This window comes from Aquila chrysaetos, chromosome 3, assembly GCF_900496995.4.
Source record: "Aquila chrysaetos chrysaetos chromosome 3, bAquChr1.4, whole genome shotgun sequence".
In the NCBI taxonomy this organism is placed as follows: Eukaryota; Metazoa; Chordata; class Aves; order Accipitriformes; family Accipitridae; genus Aquila; species Aquila chrysaetos.
The window spans coordinates 64,890,272-64,915,501 of NC_044006.1; the positions used below are offsets into that span (position 1 = coordinate 64,890,272).

General features: G+C 39.8%; 1 long non-coding RNA gene across 1 annotated transcript; it reads left to right on the top strand.

The window, feature by feature from the left end:
• Nucleotides 1-3,937: 3,937 nt before the first annotated feature.
• Nucleotides 3,938-23,976, top strand: LOC115339434. Its single transcript, XR_003922709.2, has 3 exons — nt 3,938-4,042; nt 8,060-8,065; nt 23,966-23,976. It is a non-coding gene; the product is annotated as an uncharacterized LOC115339434 (long non-coding RNA).
• Nucleotides 23,977-25,230: the final 1,254 nt, after the last annotated feature.

The window sequence follows — 25,230 nt, forward strand, 5'->3', positions numbered from 1 at the left end:
TGGTTCTACAGTATTTACCATTTTTCCCTCTGGTTTCAGAACACTGTAATTAAAGCATTCCTAAGAGAACTGATTAATGAATTGACCTGAAATGCCTTATTATAGATCCTACACAAAACTTACTTTTAAAATGTACTACAAAATTTTGTAGAGTTTAGCGGAAATCCACTGGAGCCTGGAGCCTGATTCCCTCTCCCCAAAACACAAAAGACAAAGAAGCAAAAAGTACAAAAATCTAAATTTCCTTCTACTTCTGTGTGTAAATCAATCTCAGGAAGTGCAACATTACAAAGGGTGGCTCATGTTAGAGAGTGGCTTTTGCTTATGCAAAAGATTAGTTTCTAATCCTACTATAAGAAGGACAGAAATATATTTCGTCTCTCATCTGAAACTCCAGCAATTTCATTAAAGTTCTCTTTATGGAATTGACATTTCATTCTTTGTTTATTTATTCCACCATTTGTGATCTTACTTACTCTCACCCCCATCTGCTAACTGTATACAAGTAACACTAACAGGAAACTTTTATAAGCAACTTTCTTTTTCTTGTGATCACCAAGACTCTTTTTGTTATTTTTAAGAACTAGAACTCTGGGTGTTTTGGGGGAAAAGAAAACATAAAGATCCTGCTAGAAATCATCCTCTAGTCTAACATGCAATTTGTAACACAGGCAGTATGGTTATGCAGGCATTTTCCTTCTCACACTTCTCCAATTAAAATGAATGAAAACCATTCCTTTCAATATTTTTCATATGCTGGATTCTTGTTATGGGATAAAGAAAGAAGCAAACAGATGTTTATGGAATTGTAATGACGGAAAAGAGAAAGGGCCATTCATGGTTGGATTTGGAGAGGGGTGAAAAGGGTGGTAATATAATAAGTTGAAGTAAATTTGCTTTATACCTTGGGGAAAGAAATGAGAGCAAAGTAAACTCAATGCGGGAACACACAAAGTTTGCTTATTTATTTTATGTACATATATATTAAAGTTTGAATTAGTTATCAATGCTAATGTAACTTTAAATATTATGCCTTTGGAGGCATATTATGCTCACGAGAGGATCGTTTTTCATTTAACCATGTAGCTAGTAAATTGGGTTACTGTGAGATAAAATTCACATGTAGCTAAATAATGCATTTCTTTGGTGCTAAAAACCAGATTCCATGGAAAACTGGAGTTTTATGGAAAACTGGCAGATACTTGAGGATGACCTCTCAATGCAACAATCTGAAAATACCACATACATTTATGGTAGTCTACTGAAGTGGTATCATTTTTCTATAAATAGAAAAATTCTATCACACTATCCAAGAATTGGAGGGTGTCCAAGAGTGTGTCATTCTTCTTAAGTATTATAAAAAAAAAAAAAGTCTGAAGCTTCCATTCACTCGGGCTAAATGTTAAAAAGGTTAATTTTTTTGAACTGCCCTAATTCACTGAATTTACAAAACTGGTCACAGATTTCAGGAAGATGAATGAGAATGAGGTACCTTGTAAACTATCTAATACCACATTCAGAGCTGAACACAATGCCTTATCTTTCCTCCCTTGAATCCACCCATCCACTTGCTCAACATATACATAGCTCAGCCTTCTAAGGTTGGTATTGTTCTCCACTAAATCCAGCAGAATTTAAGCCTTTCTTGAACCACAGGAATAACTTAGTATAGTAAACTGCCTTTAGCTTGGAGTTTGGCAATATAATTTTACTGGGGTGGAATTTTGTATTCCTTGATTTCAGTAAGAACGACTGTCCTGGTTTTGGGTGGGATAGAGCTAATTTTCTTCCTTGCAGCTGGTATAATGTTATGTTTTGGATTTAGTATGAGAAGAATGTTGATAACACACTGATGTTTTCAGTTGTTGCTAGGTAGCGTTTATAGTAAGTCAAGGATTTTTCAGCTTCTCATGCCCAGCCAGCAAGAAGTCTGGAGGGGCACCAGAATTTAGGAGGGGACACAGCCAGGGCAGCTGACCCAAAGTGGCCAAAGGGATATTCCATACTGTGTGACATCATGCCCAGTATATAAACTGGGGGAGTTGGCCTGGGAGGGCGGATCACTGCTCGGGAACTAACTGGGCATCGGTTGGTGAGTGGTGAGCAACTGCATTGTGCATCACTTGTTTTGTGTATTCTAATTCTTTTATTTTTGTTATTATTATTATTATTCTTCAATTTTCTTCCTTTCTGTCCTATTAAACTGTCTTTATCTCAACCCACGAGTTTTACTTTTTTTTAATTCTCTCCCCCATCCCACTGGGTGGGGGGAGTGAGCAAGTGGCTGTGTGGTGCTTAGTTGCTGGATGGGGTTAAACCACAACAGTCCTTTTTTGGCACCCAACGTGGGGCCCAATGGGTTGAGATAACAACAAGTCTGACTGGAATGCATTAGAACAATTTTTTCTAAGCATTCCTTGTATTAGTTCAATAGTTGCTCATCATAATGTTGATTTATTCTCTCTCAAAGTTGGTGCGCTTGTTTTTAAAGTTACGTTATGTAATAGCTTACTTGCACTATACGCTACCTGTTGTGCTGTTTATCACCCATAGGACTGGGCTAGAGTTATCATCTTGTTGTACTTTGTAACACTGGCTTATGACACGATAGGATTTCTGGTCGTGAAACTAATCTGGAGTTTGTATTCAGTATCCATACTTTGGGAGCCACCTATCAGAAACTATTAATAATTACACCTTTTACCTTTTCTCATCAGAGAGCCAATCCATGGGGGAGACACATTTCTTTACCTTCCCCTTCTCCTCCAGGCAAATTACAATAGCTCTTGAGAATTTTTATAACCTTGGGATGTTCAAACCAGCATGTTCCTATTGTTATGTCTCCTGAATGTGTTCCAGGTCTTGTTTAAGGTTAAACAACTTAAGTTAAGAATATCACTCAGAGATCTGCCCCGAGACTGGATAATCATGGGTGGTATGGCATGTGGGAGAATATGGGCAGGTATCTAGAGAACCTTTCACCTCCAGTAGTTCAGAACTTCACTCCTGAACAACTGCAGGAGCCTGATAAAGTGATAGAATATTTGAAAGGAAAATGCTCTGGCTATTCCAAAGAGGCACAACTTACCACACTGTGCTGGGCCCTCGCCAGTACACTGCTTGATATTATGCAGCACCCTCATGGGGAAGGGAGGGAAAACAGACTGACAGGCACTGTGGCTACTCCAACCCCAGTGACCAGCACTGCAGCTACTCCAACCCTGGCAACAGGCACTGGAACTGAACCAGAGAACCAACCTGTGCTGGTATCAGTCACTCCTATACAGAAGAAAAAATGTACAAAAAAGGTGACAAAAAAGTCACTTTGCTTAATAAGGGATGAAGATGAACCAGGGTCATCACAAGAATAGGAGGAAGAGGCAGAACCAGAGGTAATCACCTGAGTGAGCTGTGGGATATGTAAAAAGATTTCAGCTCTCATCCAGGTGAGCACATTATCACCTGGCTGCTCTGATGCTGGGAGAATGGGGCTAGTAGCCTGGAATTAGAGGGTAGGAAAGCCAAGCAGCTGGGATCACTTTCTAGGGAAGGTGGTACTGACAAGGCAATTGGAAAAGGGACACGAGACCTGCGTGACCATGGAGAGGACATGAGGAAGTGAGATGGAAAACCTACCTCTACCCTAGATGCATGGGTATGTGAGTTGTGAGGAAAAACAACCACAAAAGGGGATTCTTCCAGGAAAAATGCCACTCCAGTTTCCAGCGGGCAATTCTCCAGACAAAGTAAAAGGGCTGATCTTACTTCTGATCCTCTTGAAGGGACTTCTAACTCATTTTTACAAGAAGTGAGTAACAAATACTCTGACCAGGATTAGAGGGGCCTTACCTCCAGCCAGGTAGAGGAAAGGGACAACTGGGTTTATTGGACTGTGTGGATTCAGTAGCCTGGCATGTTAAACCCACAGGAGTACAAGGCTCTAGTAGACACCGGTGCACAGTGTACCCTAATGCCATCAAGTTATAAAGGGGCAGAACCCATCTGTATTTCTGGTGTGGCAGGGGGATCCCAACAGCTAACTGTGTTGGAGGCTGAAGTAAGCCTAACTAGGAATGAATGGCAGAAACACCCCATCATGACTGGCCCAGAGGCTCCATGCATCCTTGGCATAGACTACCTCAGGAGAGGATATTTTAGGTACCCAAAGGGGTATCGGTGGGCCTTTGGTATAGCTGCCTTGGAGACGGAGGGAATCAAACAGCTGTCTACCTTGCCTGGTGTCTCTGGGCACCCTTCGGTTGTGGGGTTGCTGAGAGCTGAAGAACAACAGGTGCCAATTGCTACCACAACGGTGCACAAGCAGCAATATCGCACAAACCAAGACTCACTGATTCCATGCATAAATTGATTTGTCAGCTGGAGGCCCAAGGAGCAATCAGCAAGACTCGTTCACCCTTTAACATCCCATATGGCCAGTGCAAAAGGGTAATGGAGAGTGGACAGTAACAGTGGACTATCACGGCCTGAATGAAGTCACACCACAGGCAAGTGCTGCTGTGCTGGACATGCTAGAACTTCAATATGAACTGGAGTCAAAAGCATCCAAGTGGTACGTCACAATTGATACCACTAATGTGTTTTTCTCAATCTCTTTGGCAGCAGAGTACTGGCCACAGTTTGCTTTTATTTGGAGGGGCGTCCAGCACACCTGGAATCAACTGCCCCAGGGGTGGAAACACAGCCTCGCCATCTGCCATGGACTAATCTAGACTGCACTGGAAAAGGGTGAAGCTCCGGAAGACCTGCGGTACATTGATGATGTCATCATATGGGGCAACACAGCAGAGGAAGCTTTTGAGAAGGGGAAGAAAAAGATCCAAATCCTTCTGAAAGCCAGTTTTGCCATAAAACAAAGTAAGGTCAAGGGACCTGCAGAGGAGATCCAGTTTTTAGGAATAAAATGGCAAGGTGGATGTCGTCAGATCCCAATGGATGTGATCAACAAAATAGCAGCTACGTCTCCACTGACTGGTAAAAAGGAAACTCAAGCTTTCTTAGGCATTGTGGAGTTTTGGAGAATGCATATTCCAAATTACAGTCTGATTGTAAGCCCTTTCTATCAAGTGACCTGGAAGAAGAATGATTTTAAATGGCTCCTTGAGCAACAAGAAGCCTTTGAACAAATTAAATGGGAAATTGTTCATGCAGTAGCCCTTGGGCCAGTCCAAGATACTAAAAATGTGCTCTATACCACAACGAGGGAGAATGGCCCTAGCTGGAGTCTCTGGCAGAAAGCACCCACGGAGACCCAAGGTCGACCCCTGGGGTTTTGGAGTTGGGGATATTGAGGATTTAAGGCCTCCTATACTCCATCTGAAAAAGAGATATTGGCAGCATATGAAGGAGTTCGAGCTGCCTCTGAAGTGATTGGTGCTGAAACACAGCTCCTCTTAGCGCCCCGACTGCCGGTGCTGGGCTGGATGTTCAAAGGGAAAGTCTCCTCTACACATCATGCAACTGATGCCATGTGGAGTAAGTGGATTGCACTGATCACACAACGGGCTCGCATAGGAAACCCCAGTCACCCAGGAATTTTAGAAGTGATCACGGACTGGCCAGAGGCAAAGACTGTGGTATATCGCCAGAGGAGGAGGTGACGCGTGCTGAAGAGGCCCCACTGTATAATAAACTGCCAGAAAATGAGAGGCAATATGCCCTGTTTACTGATGGGTCCTGTCGCACTGTGGGAAAACATCAGAGGTGGAAGGCTACTGTATGGAGTCCTATACAACAAGTTGCAGAAACTGCTGAAGGAGAAGGTGTATCGAGTCAGTTTGCAGAGGTGAAAGCCATCCAGCTAGCTTTAGACATTGCTGAAGAAGAAAAGCGGCCAGTGCTCTACCTCTATACTGACTCATGGATGGTGGCAAATGCCCTGTGGGGGTGGCTGCAGCAATGGAAGCACAGCAACTGGCAGCGCAGAGGTAAACCTATCATCTGGGTTGATGCACTGTGGCAAGATATTGCATCCTGGCTAGACAATCTGGTTGTAAAAGTATGTCATGTAGATGCTCATGTACCCAAGAGTCAGGCCACTGAAGAACATCAGAACAACTAGCAGGTGGATCAGGCTGCCAAGAGTGAAGTGGCTCGGGTGGATCTGGACTGGCAACATAAGGGTGAGCTATTTATGGGCCCATGACACCTCAGGCCATCAAGGAAGAGATGTAGCATATAGGTGGGCTCATGGTCAAGGGTTGGACTTGACCATGAATACTATTGCACAAGTTATCCATGAATGTGAAACGTGCTGCAATCAAGCAAGCCAAGCAGTTAAAGCCCCTGTGGTATGAAGGGCAATGGCTGAAACATAAATATGGGGAGGCCTGGCAGATTGACTATATCACACTCCCACAAACCCACCAAGGCAAGCACCGTGTGCCTACAATGGTGGAAGCAACCACCGGATGGCTGGAAACATATGCCATGCCCCATGCCACTGCCTGGAACACTATCTTGGGCCTTGAAAAGCAAGTCTTATGGTGACATGGTACCCCAGAAAGAACTGAGACAACGGGACTCGTTTCCAAAACAACCTCATAGACATCTGGGCCAAAGAGCATGGCACTGAGTGGGTATATCATATCTCCTGTCATGCACCAGCCTCCGGGAAAGTCCCCAAACTGAAAAAAAAAAGAAGAAAAAAGGTTGTGAAAGTCATAGTTCATTGTGAAGGCCCGAAGACAGCATTATATGATTAATCCTGACCTGCTACATAAACTGTTTCATATCTGTGCTTTGAATCTAATACTCAACCAAATTGTACGTTCCAGAAAGGCACAGAGTGGTGAATGTGAGCAGAAATGCTAAGATGCATAAAAAGCACATATAAAACAGTTTGCTAACTGAAACCTACAATCTCTATTGGACTAGGACTTTCTTTCCAGGAAGGATTTTAGGAGCCCAGTAACTTGTGAAAATTCCTCTTTAAATTAAAAAAAAAAAAAAAAAAAAGCTAATTGGAAATGGGACCTACAAAATAGTTGAGGAATGTTGAGATATCAGGGTTCAAGAAAAGATTTCTCATTTAGCAGTGCTAACTCACTACTTTCCTAGTAGCACTAAGGTTTCATTCTCAGAGCTCCAAAGATTAGTAACTTGCTTTTAAGACCTAGCAAAAGAAGGCCCCAAAGCTATATGTCAGATGTCAGTTATCAGATTAAATTTATTGTCAATTTTGGTTTACCATAATCTTCTTCATACTACTGAGCAAGAGCTCAGTACAAATATACAGTTTTACACCCGGCAGCACTGAAGTATCTAAGTGTGCTACTCATTAAGTAAGCCTCGTAGTTGATGTTTCCCACATCTGTGCATTAAAAGTATATAGTTTTAAAATGTGGTAATTAATTTTCTTCAAGCTGAATGGTAATAAGCTCTGCAAGTCTGTTGATCTGCTGAACAAAAACAGGGCCATTGATTTCAAGTTCATGACAGAAGATACAAAAGGACCTTAAATAATTTAGTATGAAAATAGTTAAAAGATGATGTTACTATTTTTTTTTCTGTTTCCTCCCTTGGGAAACTTTTTTAAAAATAGCAGTTCAGCTGGGGAAACTCCGAAATTCAAGACGCAGGAAGAATTATTTCAATTGCCTGTCACAATACTCACTCTATGGCATTGTTAAATATTTCTCATTTTATTAATTGGAATGACCCCAAGAAATAGAACCAGTGACTCCTGAATTTTCCAGAGAATGAATCTTTTCATTTGAACTAATGGTAAGTTCCCCCCAAGAAAATTGAGTTTGTGTTCATAATGAAGTTATGAAATCTACTGCTGAATTCATTAAATTGGAACAACTTTTATTTCATTATAGTAACAAACACAGCAAATTAATTTTCTCAACTAGGCATCAGTATGTGTTTTTAATAGAGAACACTATTATGTGTGAACAATTAAAATCATTTACATTTGGAGAACATTGATTATGAATGATGTTATTATCCTATTAATACAGCAAAACCAATCAAAACTGAATGTTAAAGAGTTGAAATTGTGCATTTAAACTAATAAGCAAATTATGTGCGGATGTAGACAGGAGTCTGGAACTTTGGTACGAAATGTTAGCTGTGACTGGCACATACGATTAGCAAATTCGCACTGTCCCTTAAGGTCTAATTAAGCACTATACACTGTAAGACAGAAAGCTCCATACACATAATTACCCATTGTATGCTTGCTTATCTATTTAAATATTACTTTTGTTGTATTTAATTATGTGTGAAAAATGATGAACGTCACTTTATCTGTGTAATCTTATCAAGTAATCACTCTGCCCGTCACGAAATGCCAACATTTTAATTCTTTACAAAGGAACACAACTTGAGGATGTAAAATTACATTTTTCAGGAAACTCTGGTCTTTTATACGTTGTTATAATTTTTTTGTGTGTGTGCTTTTTTTTTTTTTTTCTCCTAACAACACGTTTTGGGATAAATGAAGAGCTGTATGTAATTGGATTTTTTGTTTTTACTGAAATACAAAATTAAAATCAGGCAATCCTACAATGTAATATGGATACTCTGCATAAAGAAAGGGTAGGTCTTTCTGCAAATAGGGTCCTTGCTCCCTATCACTTTCAGACTCCTAAATTTGTTGTACTTCAGACTCAGTATGACCGGGGTTAAAAAATTTACTCTCATCTCCAGGCAACAAAAAAGTCAGTGAAATTATGCATTAATCCAGTAAGATTTCTAATATTATCCTTGAGGACTTACCTTGCCTGAAGGTATTAAGCATAGGCTTGCAACAAGGCATAGTGGGGAAAAAAAAAAAAATCAAAGCAATAATAATTCTGCTTAATAAAAATTGTTTACACTGGCAGCTATGAAAATAATCTTCCCAAGCTTGATGGCTAACTCCACAGGAAAGCTGCTGCTCTATCACCTGACCCTCCCAAGGAAATGTTGGTCCCATCACGCTATCCCAGGAAAATGGGGCTGGAAACAGACATTTGGAGGTCATCTTGTCCACTGCTTTGCCCGAAGGCAGGATCAATGATTCCTGACAGATGTTTGTCTGACCTAGTCTCCCTGAAATGGGTACTAGAAGATTTTTTTATCTCTGTCAGTTCTTAACTCTCACAATTGCCTGGAAGTCAATAAGGTGACTACTCATGTGTCTTGCCCAAGCCCCCTTCCATCACCATGTGATTTCTCATGTATTTCTTTAGTGTGAATCAGACCTTTGCCTTCTTCCAGTGATGGCATTTAAGTCTAAGAATTCTAATGAGTCTTCACTTCATTAATCAGCAGATAAAAATGTTCTTGTAGGTGCTAAGGACTCTATAAACTCTCTGGCTATAGGAGAAAAGGATATTCAAATGAGTAGAAGGCTGTGATTTGAGGTCAGCATACTCCAGTAACACCCGAGTACCTGAAACTAAGTAAGTGTATGAGAATCCATGTGCCTTTTTTCATGCAAAACCAACATTTATACTTGCTTTAGTAGCTAAGAAAATATTAGTAATTTACTCTGCCAAGAATAACAGTGCATTGTATATACACTCGGCTGAATTATACAACAGAAAAGGGGGATATTTGTCTGCTAACCTTTAGAAATGCTGCTTTTGAAAAGCAGAAGGACTTATTCACACAGATGCGGCTCCAGTTTGCAGCACAGCTCTGCTGGCAGCCAGCAGGTACATGTGGAACCTCACCAGGAAACAACTCCTTTACACCCAGAAACTACAGATATGTGTGCAACTGATAATTAGGTCTTTTATTTGCCCCTCCTTCTCTTTTTTTTTTTTTCTCATTTGCTCTTAATTTATCCACAGCAAGGTATATTTTACTCCGTCAGAGCATTGCTGTGTTCTTCCTTCAAGCTGCTGTGCTATGAAGAAGCATGCACTTTGCACAGCGCAGAGCTATCTAGACCCTTCCTGCTGCAAGTGATGTTTGTCATCTTACTTCCCATTTGTATTCATTTGCAGATGTACCAAGAAGTGTCACTTGGTGAGTCTGAGCTCTCATACCAAGCAGCCAAGCTTTGGTATCTTCCTGACACAGAGCAGAGCATGGATCTGTCTGGATGAGCTGAGGGACACCCTGTTATGACAGGACTTATGGTGTATCTGGACTGTAGTCACTTCCCTGTCTCTTCTCCCAGCAGCTGCCTGTTCATAATACAGGTTACTTTCAGCTCCTGCATGACCTACCCTAACAAGCCAAGTAGTGGATCAACCCTGTCAGTTGTAATGTCCTACCTAAAAGAGAGAAAAGGAAGGTTCATTCTCAAGGGGAAAGATGAGGTCCTTTTTTCAATCAGAAATTAGAGAGGGGTCAGTCTGTAATCACTTTATGCAGAAAACTTTGTTGGCAACACCATAATTCGGGTATCAAAGATGCAATTTTTGCATACTGAGTAGACTATTAGTGAGGCTACAGTTTGACTAGCTGTGAGATCATGGTAATCACAGAATTCAATGAATTACTTTTCTTCTCCTCATTAACTTCATCTTTCGCCTGGATTAGTTTGAACCAGCTGTAATTCATCTAGGCTTTGGTCTCCTTCCTGCACTGAGAGATAACTGGTAAACAGCACCATCTGCATGGAACAAGAGAGCTGAGACTTCTCTTTCAGTTAAAGATTGTTGTATTTTGTTTTGGTTTGGTTTGGTTTTTTTTCCTTTGCAGACAGCAAAGCAGCACCAGCTGAAATTAATCTTTATGATGAATAAACAATTGATTCAGTCCTTGTGAATACCCAGCAGGATTAGTGGGACAGGAAAAGATTTACACTAAGTAGACGATCGCTCTCTACACCACACAGTCAGAGAAAATACGATTGCTTGTGTATGCTGCTATGGATACTTGCTGGCCTGGTGGTCACATCTGCACCACTTATGGTATTGTGTCAGAATGTCAGCTGGGGCAAATTAGTGTCCTCCCACTATGTCAAGCACAATTCAGCTTGCTGTTTGGAATATTTCTTTCAGCAGGAAAATATACAAAAGACTGTAATGAAAACAAGCATAGCTAAACCATATATGTTACTGAACATTTTTAATCTTTCTAAATCTGAAAACAAAGCCAAAATATCTCTTCCTCTGTTTCTTCCTCAACTTAGATTAATAATATATTTATAATTGTGAGTTTCTTTTACAGCTTAGGTTAATAATATATTTGTAATTGTGACTGAGGCCATGTAGTAAGGACATGGGAGGTCTTCACATCAGTGATTGCCTCATAAACCAACAAGAAATTATTTTGTCCCTGGCCCAGATTACAGTTGGATAAATTCAATAACAAAGTGGGTCAGACAGATCAACTCAGAAGCTGATGTCAGAGAACAGAACATGGTAAAACAGAAATAAATCACTTACAGATTCTCTAGAATGAATTAAAGACAAACTATCTTGTCATCCAGTTGCTCTGATTAAAATATTAAATGAAAATAGTTCCCTTTGCTATTTCTGAATCAAATTTTATTAAATATAGGTTCTGAATTTGTTCACTATCTCCCCAATTTGTGTGAATAATAAAAGTTGTTCTGTAAAATTGCATTTGAATTTTTAAGTAACTTTCCTACTGTCTTGAATTTCAAGAGAGTTTGTGTGACTACAGTTCATGCACAAAATTGTTAACTATTAAATATCACAGTGACTACCCATGCTAATAAAAATGCTAGAATTACTTGCATTTCCCACCCATCAGAAAATATTTACAGTACAAGATACCCTAACTCAACAGTTCCTATCTTCCTCATCCTTCTGCTCGACAGATATACCTAACTACAGAAAAAGGGCAACTGGTTGTTTCAAATGACTGTCTAAAGTAAAGCAAATTACATATAGTAAACTCTTTAGTAGGCATCAAGGCTTTGTCAGAAAATTTTTTAATCAGCCCCTACATGTAAACAATTATTAAGGAATAGGTTTATTAAGGCAAGGAGAACTTAACAGGAAATGGAATGTCTTCCAAAGATTTTTTCAATGGAAGACCTTCATGCAAGAAAGTTAAAAATAGAGTTTTTGCAGGAAAAATACATCTGTTTAGGACAACCTAAAGTAAACAGCTATTTTGTACTCTTAGCTCTTTAGATTCTTAAGGAGATTGCTAACAAAAAAAAAAAAAATTTAAACAAAATAAATAGGTGAATCATAATTAATTTAGAAGTTCCTGAAATTTATAAGATTTCAGAGCACTTGTATAGAAGTCTGTAATAGTCTGATGTTTCTTTCCAACCTTTTTTTCCCACTAGCAATGACTTCAGCAGTTCAGTCACTTTTGGTGAGTCACCAGGGTCAGACATTTCCTGATTTCCAGTAGTGCTAGAGGCAGCTCCAGCCTTGGGCTTCCCCATCCATGCAGAGTCACTCCAGATCTGACAGTCAGTTTTCATTCCAAATGGGATTTGTTATGGGGGTGGTTTCTTTGAATGCAATATGACGCAAATGAAATACAGCACTGTGTAGTAGTGACAAAACACCACAAAGTAACAAGTTGTCTATCGGTTCATTTCAAATGCTATATACATCCTAAGTTATTCTTGGGATTCTTGGTTCTTGATTGTTCTTAGTTACCAGCTTTCTATCTATCGTATGGCTGTCTACCATTATTAATAGGCTGTAATTATAGATCCTATTTACCATACCATCTTATCCTAGGTGTTATTCTTGTCTTACTTTCAAACATCCAGATACAATAAACTAGCTACACAAGTGTGATAACTGCACCTACATTCCTTTTATACTGACCATTATGCATCATATTTGGCAGACAGCTAGATCTGCTTTCTATTCAGCTGGCGGTTAAAAGCAAATCTTACATTTCCGTATGTAGCTGCTGTAACAGTGGTTCACTTCAAGCTATCCTTGACCCATAAGAAGGAAAATTTTTCTGGCTTGATACCAGGATCCAGAAATAAATTGCTTCTCTCACTTTGCTACTAATTTAAAACAAACTGTTTAAATTACAGTTGTGTCATGCTCTGTCCAGCTACTAGATCCATCAGAGACCGGAGCCCACCCCCTTTGCAGTTGCTATCTTCAGAGGTACCTTCTTCCTTGGATGAGATCATGATGAGCCCATTGTCTTTTTAAACTTGCCCCCTGCTCCTTTTTACCCAATTTTTTAAACTGTGTCCTATCCAGTCTCTGTCTTCCGATTATTTTCTTACTACCTTCGAGCTGTTTTGATTGTTGTCTTTCACAGATTTTACACACTTACCCTTTGTAGTTCTCATAATCACGTCCATTATCCATAAAAATCTATGTGTTTGCTAGTCTTTGCTTTTATCTTTGATCTAGAATCTTAGTCAGACTTTCAGCTCATGAATGTGATTGTTAACTTGACTTGGGTCTTTATCTGATGCAGTATAGGGTTCTTAACTTCTGTTTCAGTGGAAAGGCTGTTCCTTGATATTTTTTTAAAGAAGTCTTACCCTGGTGGGTTATTCACAGATAGTTTCCAGATGTCTTCTTTAAAACAGTTTCAGATTATTTAAATTGCATTCCTTGTATCCTGCCCTTGCTATTTATATTCTCAGTTGTGCATAGGCATGGCAACTATATATAAATTAAATGCAAAATTTTGCATTCAGTCTTGCAGAACCAAACGGATGAGTGCAATGTTATGTGATAGCTGTTAACCACTCTTTTTTTCTCAGCTTCCTATCTGAGATCATACAAAGCACCTCAGAACAGAATAAAAAATAAATAGAAAATAGGAGGAGGTCCAGTAAAAGAGGCTGTAAACCTTCCTCCCTGCTAGCAGTCTCTTTTGTGGCATGTGCCTTATTCACACCATGGAAGAGCAGTCATACAGTTGCTCAGCTCTGGCAATCCTGCTGGGAGTACATCCGCATCCAGATTTATGTGCGAGACTACTTACTGTTCTTAAGCCACTGTTATTGGCAGTGCTGGAGAAAGCCTTGGATTTGGATGAAGACAAAGATGCAGACAGGAGTCTGGGCTTGTGGAGACAATGACAGGGTTGTCTCTAATTGAAATAGAATCAGGATTCCTAAATCCTAACATCCCCCCCCTGCAGTGAGCTGACAACTCTGAAACAAGGATGTCTCTCCACATTCCCACCAAATGACCAGGCAGATATTTGCTGGAGGGCTGCAATAAGATCCCAAAGTTACTTATAAGCTGTGAGGATATCAGCGTGATTCTTCAAGAGGAGATTTCTTATTTTCTTCAGAGAAATCCAGGGAGCTGCATATCAAACACTGCAAAACAGAGCATCAAGGTTGCAAAGCTTGGATCCAACATGCAGGCAATCTTAGAAGTAGGTTGTTCAGAAAGACCTAAGTAGTTATCCTTTCTTAAGGCATGAATACACCATGTTTAATTATGTGGTCACATACTTTTCTATTTTCTTAATTGGAGGTGGTGAGCCTTATTTGTACACTGGCAGATAAAACAAGTGATTGTTTGTATGTTTTCTGTCACTGATTCCTCCCTTACTGGAAAGACTCAGATACCAGTTACCAAAGGGCAAAGGGTGAATTCCAGTGTCAGAGGTTTTCAGGAGAAAGGGTAAATAATATGAAGAAAAAAGTTCTTCAGTGCTTTGACTGAATCTAAAATATTTTGTATAGTATTAAAGGAAGAAGAGAAGTCAGGCTAGTCTACACAGAAATTTTGAGGGTTGGGCCCCTTCTTTCCACATAAAACATACATATATTAAATTTAGAAGTGGAAGAAGACATAACCACAATAGGTAGCAGATGTGATAGGGTAACTGCTCGCATGGAAAACCCCTCCAATACTCTAACCTCAGATTATTTTCATTTTCAAAAATTCTGAAGCACAGCATCCTTATTAATGTTTTGATATGTTTTGAAATTGTGCAGTTGGAGAACAGTTTTTGTTTTCGTAGGCAAGGTCAGCTGACGGCACAATTTAGAAAGACTGTGGGAATGGAAGGAGATGAGGAAGGTCATAAAATTACTGCTGCATCCTGCAATCTGTGGTGTGACATATGGCATAGCAAAATGGAGTGTCCGCAGTTTGTTTCGTAAATCTACTTTATAGGCATAAATGCTTTCTGAGTCAGAAAGGAGTCTTGTGTGGGATCAGTTCTATGATTCTTTCACTGCATCCGTCATCATCATCCCAGAGACCAGTTTGTGATCAGTGAGACACGGCTCACAGGCTAAGCACTGGGAAGTGTGGTTATGGTGGAAGACTGACTATACCTTTTTTTTTTCCTTTTTAATAAGACAAAGAAAAAGAAAGTTTTGGAAAGTTATGAGGAAAATATTTTGATTTGTGCTTTTGCACCTTTTTTTAAATGTCAAATTTAAGTGCTACCTAGTGTACTTTGGGGAGGGTTAGAGCCAAATACTATGTTTGGCTCTTGTCCATACAATGCATTGGTTAAAGCCTAAATTTTCATGAATTTAGGGAAAATCTGTGGCTTTGACATGGTGGGGGTTGTTACCACGTAGCATGGGACTTATTTTTTATGTAATATTTAAGATGAGCTTATGATTTTCAGTTTCTCAGCTCTTTCTGGAGAAGAAAAACTGACTAATTACTATTTTATGTTGAAATTATGTTGCAAAATCTTCAGCAAAGAATCTAAGTAATTTTGATGTATTCAATGTTAGATACAGAAATCTCTATGAAATGAGAACATAATATTTTTCTGCATAGTTCTAGTGGCTAATATGATCAGCAAATGAAAAATATAAAACTATTAAATATTGGTAGATTGTAGCTTTCTGTATGTATCTCAAACATAGCAAGACAGCACAATTAGCCTCATCCTCTTAAATAACTTTACGCTCCATTCAGACTCTGAGACCTCTGTTCATATTCAATAATGATAGAGCTGTAATTAATAACGATTTGCAATTGAATGGGTAGTATGAAAGTTCATTAACTCACTGCAACTTTCTTCATTCAGGAGGTATGGTTAGTTGTACTTTTTAGGTCCAGGTAACCTGACTTTACAGATATTAAAAGTCAAATATAGGTTATAAAATGTTCTGTTATAGTCACATTTTCTAAGGAAGGTATTTTAGGGAAGGTGGGATGGAGGAAACTAACCTGCTCAGTACAAGGGTATGTACAGTAAGTGAAATCACTAAAAACTTCTAGAGTCTAGTCTATATTTTATTTCAACCCATTGCTGTCCTGCTAGTTTTCTGAGGATATTTTATACTTTTTTTTGGTATTTCATTATGTAGAATTCTTGAGACTAATTAGATCAATGATGTCTTTTTTTTTCTTGTTTGGCATGTATTTTTTTCTTTGACTTATTTCAAAGACTTTGGTTTATTAATGTCAGAATTGCAAGTTAAACATTATTTCAGGGTCTAAAGAGTAATGATACATTGTTGACACTGTGGTTGTTCTCACAGGAATAAGCAGCAATGAGTCAATAATTAGCTGGGTAGGCTTTCACTAATGTGATAGATGAGGCATCTTATATCTGGCAGAGAATATCTTTTCTAAAAGCTGACCTATTATACTTCTCCCCCCCCCGCCCCAGGCTGGAATAATAATATAAATAAACTTGCAATCAGGTGAAAGCAAACTCATTGGAGGCCTTTTTGATACTTTGTAGTTAGCAAGGTTCGACTGGATAATTTAGCAATGTTTGCAAACTTTTCTACCTAATTAAAATGAAATGGGCCGATACATAAATTCTGAGAAAATACATGCTCAAGCTTCATAGCTTTTTATGCCCTCAGCTCAAAACTAGACAAAACATGTCAGGTTGGGTATAAATTCTCCTTTGTGTTTCAGCTGTGACTAAAAAGCCAGATTAGAACTATAGGAATTTATCCCATGTGATTCAGAAATAAGGAAAATGTGAAACTCATGAGAACTGAAACCAGCTGTTCTTCTACTTCCTTTCACTGAGCATAAAGTGACAGATGACATTGTTTGTAGAGGCCCCATCTATCAGATTTAAGGACCTCTTATTAAAACTGTGCTTAAGTATTCAACAATAAGCCATATATTTAGTCATCATAGCACAGCACTTTTCTCAGGAAACAAATTTCACCTGTAAATTAGAGGGAATAAAAACCAGGAAATTAGGACTCTAGGAAAAGTATTGGTTTTAAAATACTGTAGGTGAAGGAAAAGATGTTTATTGGTACCTGTGATTACACCTATACAAGGTTGTCCTATCTGTTATAGCTGTAGATACTGTGTGAAGTACTTCATATTTTTCCAAATAACAAATGTCCAATTCTATTTACAGCATAAAACTCGCTACAGAAATCAGTGGCTGTGAGGGAAAGGGCAACTGATGTAGCCAGTGATTGTGTTATGATCAAACCTGATACAGCATAGAGTCACCTTACCATCAAAAGATTTTTGATACCTTGATACTGAAAAATGTCTGGATTATACAGAGTAACAGATGATATTACCATCTGTACGAGTTTCAGCAAGATCATAGGCATCAGCAGGAATATGAAATTTGTACTCGTATTATAAATCCCTCTGCTGTGCTTTCTTTTCTTCCCCTGTTCAGATCCATGCCTTCTTTCCTTGCTCCTACTTCTAATTTTCTCACTTGGGTTTCATTTTTTGACCAGCAAAAGGATCATCCCTGACACAGGCAGTCTCATACCATTGGAATGGTAGAGCAGCTCACAGTATCATAGTGTTTTGTAGCTAACAGTATGTATAAATGTACAACTGGTTCTTGGAAAGGAGTGAAAGTGCTTTGCTGAAATAGTCTCTCCAAAAGTATTCCTCCCAAAACTCAGGCAGATGTCCAGCAGGAAAAAATTCAGCCAAGAGAGTTAAAATTTGCATATTTATAAATTTCTTACATGAATTTTCTAGCAATTTCTACCAAGACTGTTTAAAATAAATAAAATCATAACCTCTGAATAAGAAGCAGATCAAAGTTCAGACTAATGGTCTTAACAGTCCTTTACAACCCTGGAAGGAAGGCCTTTCCACTCAGTGATCTCAAAACATTAAACAAAAAGAACTAGGTCTTCTTAACATGCTTCTGAAATAAAGCTTCTTAGCTTTGCTAAGGCAATGTAAAAGTTTATGCAGTTTTCATTTTAAAAATCTAAAATTTCACAAACAATTGTTATTTCTTATTCATAAAAAAATATTTTCATTAAATTATTCTTTAATTGTTCTTTTGTTTTCCAGATATTAAAATGTTTTGACAAAATTCTTAACCATTTTTTGACAGAGTCTCTCTGACTGGATATCACAGGATAATTCAGGTTGGAGAGGACCTCAGGAAGTCTCTTGTCCAACCTCCTGCTCAAAGCAAGATTAGCCTTGACATCAGAGCAGGTTACTCAAGTCTTTGACCACTCGGGTTTTGAAAACTCCCAAGGATAGAGATTGCAGAGCCTCACTGGGCAACCTGTTTCTCTGTTCAATTATTTTCCTGGGGAAAAGGGTTTCCCTGTATCCAGACTGAGCTCCCTTATTTCAATTTCCACCTATTGTCTCTTGAGCTCCTACCATACAGCACTGTAGGCCAACTCCACCTTCTCATAGACCTCCCCTAGGTACTGGGGGAAGGCTGCTTTTGAGTCTGAAGTCCCTTCTCCCCCAAACCTCCCTTCTTCAGGCAGACCAGTCCCAGCTCCCTCAGCTGCTTTGCATAGGGTAAATGCTTCAGCCCCAACCACCTCTGTGGCCTTTGCTGAATTTACTCCAGTTTGTTAATGTCTTTCCTGTACTGGGGGGCTAAAACTGGATGTAATATCTCGATGTGGTCTAATGAGTGCTGAGCAGATGGGATGATCCCTTTCCTCTGTCTTCTGACCATGACCTGTTCACACAGCCCAGGACACTGTCAGTCCTTGTTCCCACCAGGCCCAAGGGCCCTTCCCACAGGGTGGCTGCTCGCTGGCCACCCCAGCCCACTCCTGTACCACTGCAAGGGACTCCTCCCTTCCCTGTGCTGGACTAGGCATTCGTCCTGGTTGGATTTCATAAGGTTCCTGTTGGCCCATTCCTCCAGCCTGCCCAGGTCCTTTTGGATGGCAGCCCTGCTCTTGAGTGTATTACCTTGTCCCCCAGTTGGGTGTCACCTGCAACTCGGGTCAGAGAGACTCACTTGTTCCACCCAACCCAAACTGTAAAATCTATACAGAGCCTATCAGAACTCTAGACAGAGCACACTCACTTGCCATCTTCCACTTAAAGATGCTAAGAACAGATCTAAGGATAGACCCCTGTAATACTCCACTTGTTACCAACCTCCATTAACCACTGCCCTCTGAGCCTCACTGTCTAATCATTTTTTTATGCATCCTGTTGTTCACCCACCCAACTGTAAAATCCAGCTTTCAGTACAAGAATATTGTGGGAGATTTTGTGGGATGGTTGGTCAGGCATCATTTAACCTCGGTAACCAGCATAGTTGCCAAGCTGACTGTTCCTGATCACTGTCTTCTCCCTCGTGTTCCTGGAAATGTGCTCTCAGAGGACTTGCTCCCCAATTTTTCCAGGGACTGAAGTAAGGATGACCAGTCTGTAGTTCTTCAGATTGTACTTTTTGCCTTTTTTTCAAAAGGGAGCAACAAAAGACAACCTCCTGTGTTCTGCACAGCCTTTCAAAGATGTTAGAGAACCGCCTTGCACATCAGTCAGTTCTTCCAGCATCCTTGGATGCATCCTGGCAGGTTCTGTATATGGTTGAGTTCTCCAAGAAGTCTTTGACTCTATCCTAGAATCATAGAATAATTTAGGTTGGAAAGGACCTTTAAGATCATCGAGTCCAACTGTTCACCTATCACTGCCATGTCCACCACTAAACAATGTCCCTAAACACCACATCTACACATCTTTTAAATACCTCCAGGGATGGAGACTCAGCCACTTCCTTGGGCAGCCTGTTCCAATGTCTGACAACCCTTTTGGTGAAGAATTTTTTCCTAATATCCAATCTAAACCTCTCCTGGCACAACTTGAGGCCATTTCCTCTCGTCCTATTGCTTGTTACTTGGGAGAAGAGACCAACACCCACCTCTCTACAACCCCCTTTCAGGTAGTTGTAAAGAGCGATGAGGTCTCCCCTCAGCCTCCTTTTCTCCAGACTAAACAATCCTAGTTCCCTCAGCCGCTCCTCATAAGACTTGTGCTCTAGAGCCCTCACTAACTTTGTTGCCCTTCTCTGGACACGCTCCAGCACCTCAATGTCTTCCTGCAGTGAGGGGCCCAAAACTGAACACAGTATTCGAGGTGCAGCCTCACCAGTGCTGAGTACAGGGGACGATCACTTCCCTAGTCCTGCTGGCCACACTGGTTCTGATACAAGCCAGGATGCTATTGGCCTTCTTGGCCACCTGGGCACACTGCCGGCTCATACTCAGCCGACTGTAGACCAACACCTCCAGGTCCTTTTCCGCCAGGTAGCTTTCCAGACACTCTTCCCCAAGCCTGTAGCATTGCATGGAGTTGTTGTGACCCAAGTGCAGGACCTGGCCTTTAGCCTTGTTGAATCTCATACAATTGGCCTCAGTCCATTGATCCAGCCTGTCCAGATCCCTCTGTAAAGCCTTCTTACCTTCAAGCAGATCAACACTCCCATCTATCTTGGTGTCATCTGCAAACTTACTGAGGGTGCACTCCATACCCTTGTCCAGATCATTAATAAAGATATTAAACAGAACTGGCCCCAATACTGAGCCCTGGGGAAAGTCACCTGTGACCGGCCACTAACTGGATTTAAATCCATTCATCACCACTCTTTGGGCTCAGCCATCCAGCCAGTTTTTTACCCAGCAAAGCATACGCCCATCCATGCCATGAGCAGCCAGTTTCTCCAGGAGAATGATGTGGGAAATGGTGTCAAAGGCTTTACTAAAGTCTAGGTAGACAACATCCACAGCCTTGCCCTCATCTACTAAGCAGGTCACCTTGTCATAGAAGGAGATCAGGTTAGTCAAGTCCTCATTCATTCTTTGTAGCTTTCCTCCTTGAGCCTCACCTCTAAGCACAGAGGCATGGGAGACCTTGTTAGGGAAGACTAGGACAAAGAAGAGACTGAGTACCTCAGCCTTATCTGTGTCTACTGTTGCTAAATCAGTGCACCCATTTCCCTTGTCCAACCTTTTAATAGGAACATAATTGTAGAGTTTCTTGTTTCTCATGATGTCTGCACAAGCTTCAACTGCATTTGAGCTTTGGGTTTCCTAACACCACCCATACATACCTAGGAATTGTTTCTAGATTACTTCTTTATAGCTTATCCCTGCTTCCTCTTCCTGTATGTTGCCTCTTTGCATTTGAGTTCCATCACAAATTTCCTGCTTAGTCAAGCTGTTGACCTGATATATCTGTTTTCCTGACTATCAAGATAGACTGTTCTTATGCTTGGAGGATGCTGTCCTCAAAGACCTGTCAGTTTTCCTGAGCTCCTTTGCCTTTCAGTGCTGTCTCCCTGAGGATCCCACCAACCTGTCCCTGAATAAACTGAAGACTGCTTACCTGAAGTCTAGGGTTTGCAGTCCACTATGCTCCTTCTTCATCACCCTCAGGATCTGGAACACCACTATTCAGTAGTCACTACAGCCAAGGCTACCACTGTGCATTACATCACTAGTTAGCTCTTCTTTGTTACTGAATAGCAGATCCACCTCTGTATCACCCCTGGTTGGCCCACCCAGTACCCATAACAAGAAGTTGTCCTTGACATCCTTCAGCAGCCTTATTGACTGCTTGTGCTCTTCTGGCAAACATCTGGAAGGTTAAAGTCCTTCTGAGAATCAGGGTCTGTGATAAAGTGTCTTCTTCAGGCCTATTTTTTTTTCTTTTTTAATAATGTTTTAATCACAGTTCCTATCAGGGAAATAAAAAAAATTGTTCTAAGGATGTTCTGATTATGAAGGGGTCTGGAATCTGTAGCTCCCATGTCACAGGAAAACTCTAGATTGTGAGAAGCCTAACACTACATCTTTCTCAAGCTTTCTTGTGAAGCTGGGCTTTCATGCCGTATACTTTCATGCAGTTTAAATTAGACTAGCAATGGAAGCACTATTTCGTCTCCTGGGCAATGTGGTCCTTATCTCTTTTGTATTGAACAGACAGTGGCCAGAGCACTCCCCAAGTGTGTGCACTAACTGGACCAACAGTGCCAGATGAGTAACAAGTACTATGTTTGGCACAGAATTTGTAGCCAGCAGTAGGTTACCATGTTTTTCATAAGAAGCTTAGTACTAGATATGAAAAACATGTTGCTTCTGAGTGAGACTATTACAGTGAAACCAGGCACCACTCCTGCCTCTGCCCAGAATACAAAATACAGAGTCTTTGCTTTCTCTGAAGAGCAGTGTCAGTAGTTTCAGTGAGATCTTAATAATCAGCTACTTTTTATGACTCGAATCTTAGTTACATTTAGAAATTTTACTCATGAATGGTACTGATTTCCTTCTTGATTTTTTTTTTTCCTCTGCTCTTTTGGCTTCAAAAAGAAATGAAGGAATAAAGTGACAAACATTCAAAATATAATGACAAGAAGACAAGTATGTCCTCTGGTTTAAACCTATTCAGTTAGCTGCAGTCCCAGTGGGAATGAATTTGTTCCATTGCTTTCTCTTCTCTATTTTGTTCTTTGATTATTGCATTTCATTTTATTTCATTTCATTTCATACGTTTTCTTTTCATTTTATTCTGTCATTCTTACTGTTTCTCATGTTTTCTTTTATATTTCTTCAGGTTTTAGGAGCAAAGCTTGAATATGTCAGAAGAGCATTTCAGGTGTGTTAGGGAAATCATTGCAGCGAAGCTGCTTCACTCTAATGTTCTTGAAATACCTCTTTCTTCAGAATTATTTGCTTTGTAGAAGTTTCACTTTTATCCAGGGTTTGAGTCCTAGACATTTCTTTCCCTTATATTCTTCTTTTTTTTTTTTTTGGTGGTTTATCTCTAAGACATTAAATAAACAAAGTTTCTTTCATTAGGCTTCCTTTTGTTTCCACAAGGGTGAAGGAATTCATCGAAGCAAAGGTCAGATGAGACAGGTCTCTATCTGATTTTTAAAACAAATAGTCTTTCTAGGAGAGAGGATAAGGTTTCCTACTAAAGCATGATTTTCAGAATGTGTTGGGCATCTGCAGCTCCCCCTAACTTCAGAGGAATAGGTGCATGCTAGGCATCTCTGAAAAATTAGCACAGTGCCCTTCCATTGCACTTCTCCAGACTGTGCCAAACACAACAGGAACCCAATGGAAACAAAGGGATTTATCCTGAAACAGGTGCACGTATGGATTCAGGGGTTAAAAAAGGGAATGTCTGTGTTAGCATAACGTGCTTGCCCACTTGATATTTCATCTAATCCTGTGTTAACTGTTCCTTCCATATGACCAACTTGCTCACTATGGCTTATTTGGCAAAACTACAGTAGGTGATATGAAATGGAGACAGAGTGAAAAAAATGCAGGGAGGGAGTTAAAACTACATCATGTTGGTTAAAACCAAACAGCCTGTACAATGTGGGACAGAAAAATGTTGTATTATAAAGACATTTTACTTTCTGTTGACAGCTTACAAAGGAATGAGGCAGTGCTTCTGAATCTTTGTAAGAAATAATCCTAAATATGAGACATACCAGTCCTTAAGATGGAAATTTTAGGCAAAGAAAGCCTACTATAGCATGAAAAGTCAGGAGAATTTGTTGGCTTGGCATTCATGAACAGAACTGCAGAACCTACACTGAATGTCAAACAGCAAAGAAAAGAAAGAATGGTCTACACAGCTCTCAGATAGTACACCCTGCCAAAATAAGCATGGCAAGGGGGGGAGTCTTTGGAGAGACATGGCTAAAGCATCTGTTTTATTTTAATAGTCATTACCTTGACATGCAAGGCATAAAGGCTTTCATAATACTGTCCTTAGCATTATTAGTCATGTGATATGTTATCTGATTAAAATCACTCCACTACTAGTAGGACTGTGTAGAAAATAATCCTTTCTTCTGGGGTGTTTGTAAGACTCAGTATGTTTGAAAGTCAAGAGACTCTCATAAAAAGCATCAGTGTGAGAATGTATTGCACATCTTTAGCTAACACAGTCATGAGACCCACGTATTTCCTTCATATTTCATTGTGTGGAGACATAAAGATAGCAAGTTTTTAGAGGCACTAGGCTGGATATGAAAGAGCAATTAAGAAAAAGGAAAATCTGGTGTGATGACTTGCCATACCTTGTCTGAACTTGCCTTGGCCTGTTTTGCGTGTTTTTCCTCCTTGTTAAACTGTAACATCTTTCTAATGACCAGATGTCTATTTCCAATTTGTTTAACTTGTGCTTAACTTTGAATAATATTATGTGATGTAACTGTAATTTTTCTATAGGTAGTTTTAACAAGTAGTTTTTCTTTTCAGAACGAAATATGTGGCTCCAGAATAATGATTCAGTGTTAGAGCAATACAAGTGTGGTGTGATGGCAGTGAGAACCTAGGATGCAGTGTGGAGGAGTACAGAGCGGTAAAAGACAGGGCACAGAATGACACTGGAGACCCCTGGGGTACAAAAACTCCACAAAGGTCAGTTAAAGAAATGCAAACATGGGAGCTAAGAAAAACTGGTTTAGGGGTAGCAAAGAGAATAAAGAATAAGGATCTGAGGTAAGTAAAATATACCATATTTACTAAACTCAGGTGCAATGTGAAGAAAGATCAAGGTATGAAAATGTGTAATCTATAAAAATGTATAAAAATATCCCCACCTGAAGCCTAGGGGAAGGTGAAAAACCATTAGCAACAAACTGGTCCAAGCAAAGGGAGAATCCCATCATCAACATCACTCTCCTCAGGGATGCTATTGACTCACTGTAGCTGTCTTGTTCTCTCTCAGGAAGATTGACTCTGTTGGCCTTAGGATAGAGAGCTGCAGTGGAAAACAGCATACCCAGAGAAAAAGTGTAGAAAATAGGAAGTTTTATGTAACAATTTGTAATGGTATTATTAATGACATTTGATTTCTATTAACTAGAGTATTTGGACTAGAAGAATGTTGAATATTTGAAGAATTTGGTGAATGTTAATATCATTTTAACTGCACTAATAATAACTTTTTTTGTATTTTAGCTAGGTTTTAGTAGGGCTAACGATAAATTCTTGGCTAACATGTATGGTGTTCTCCCCTTCTTATGCATAAGCAGAGTTAGAAGTTACAAATAAAAAATTAGATAATGGTGACTTAAATCTACTGTACAACATCCGATCTGTGGAAACTCTGTATATCTGCTTTTAGCCAAAGCAACTGCAGGTCAACTTGATTTGCAGTGAATATGAATTATACTCCA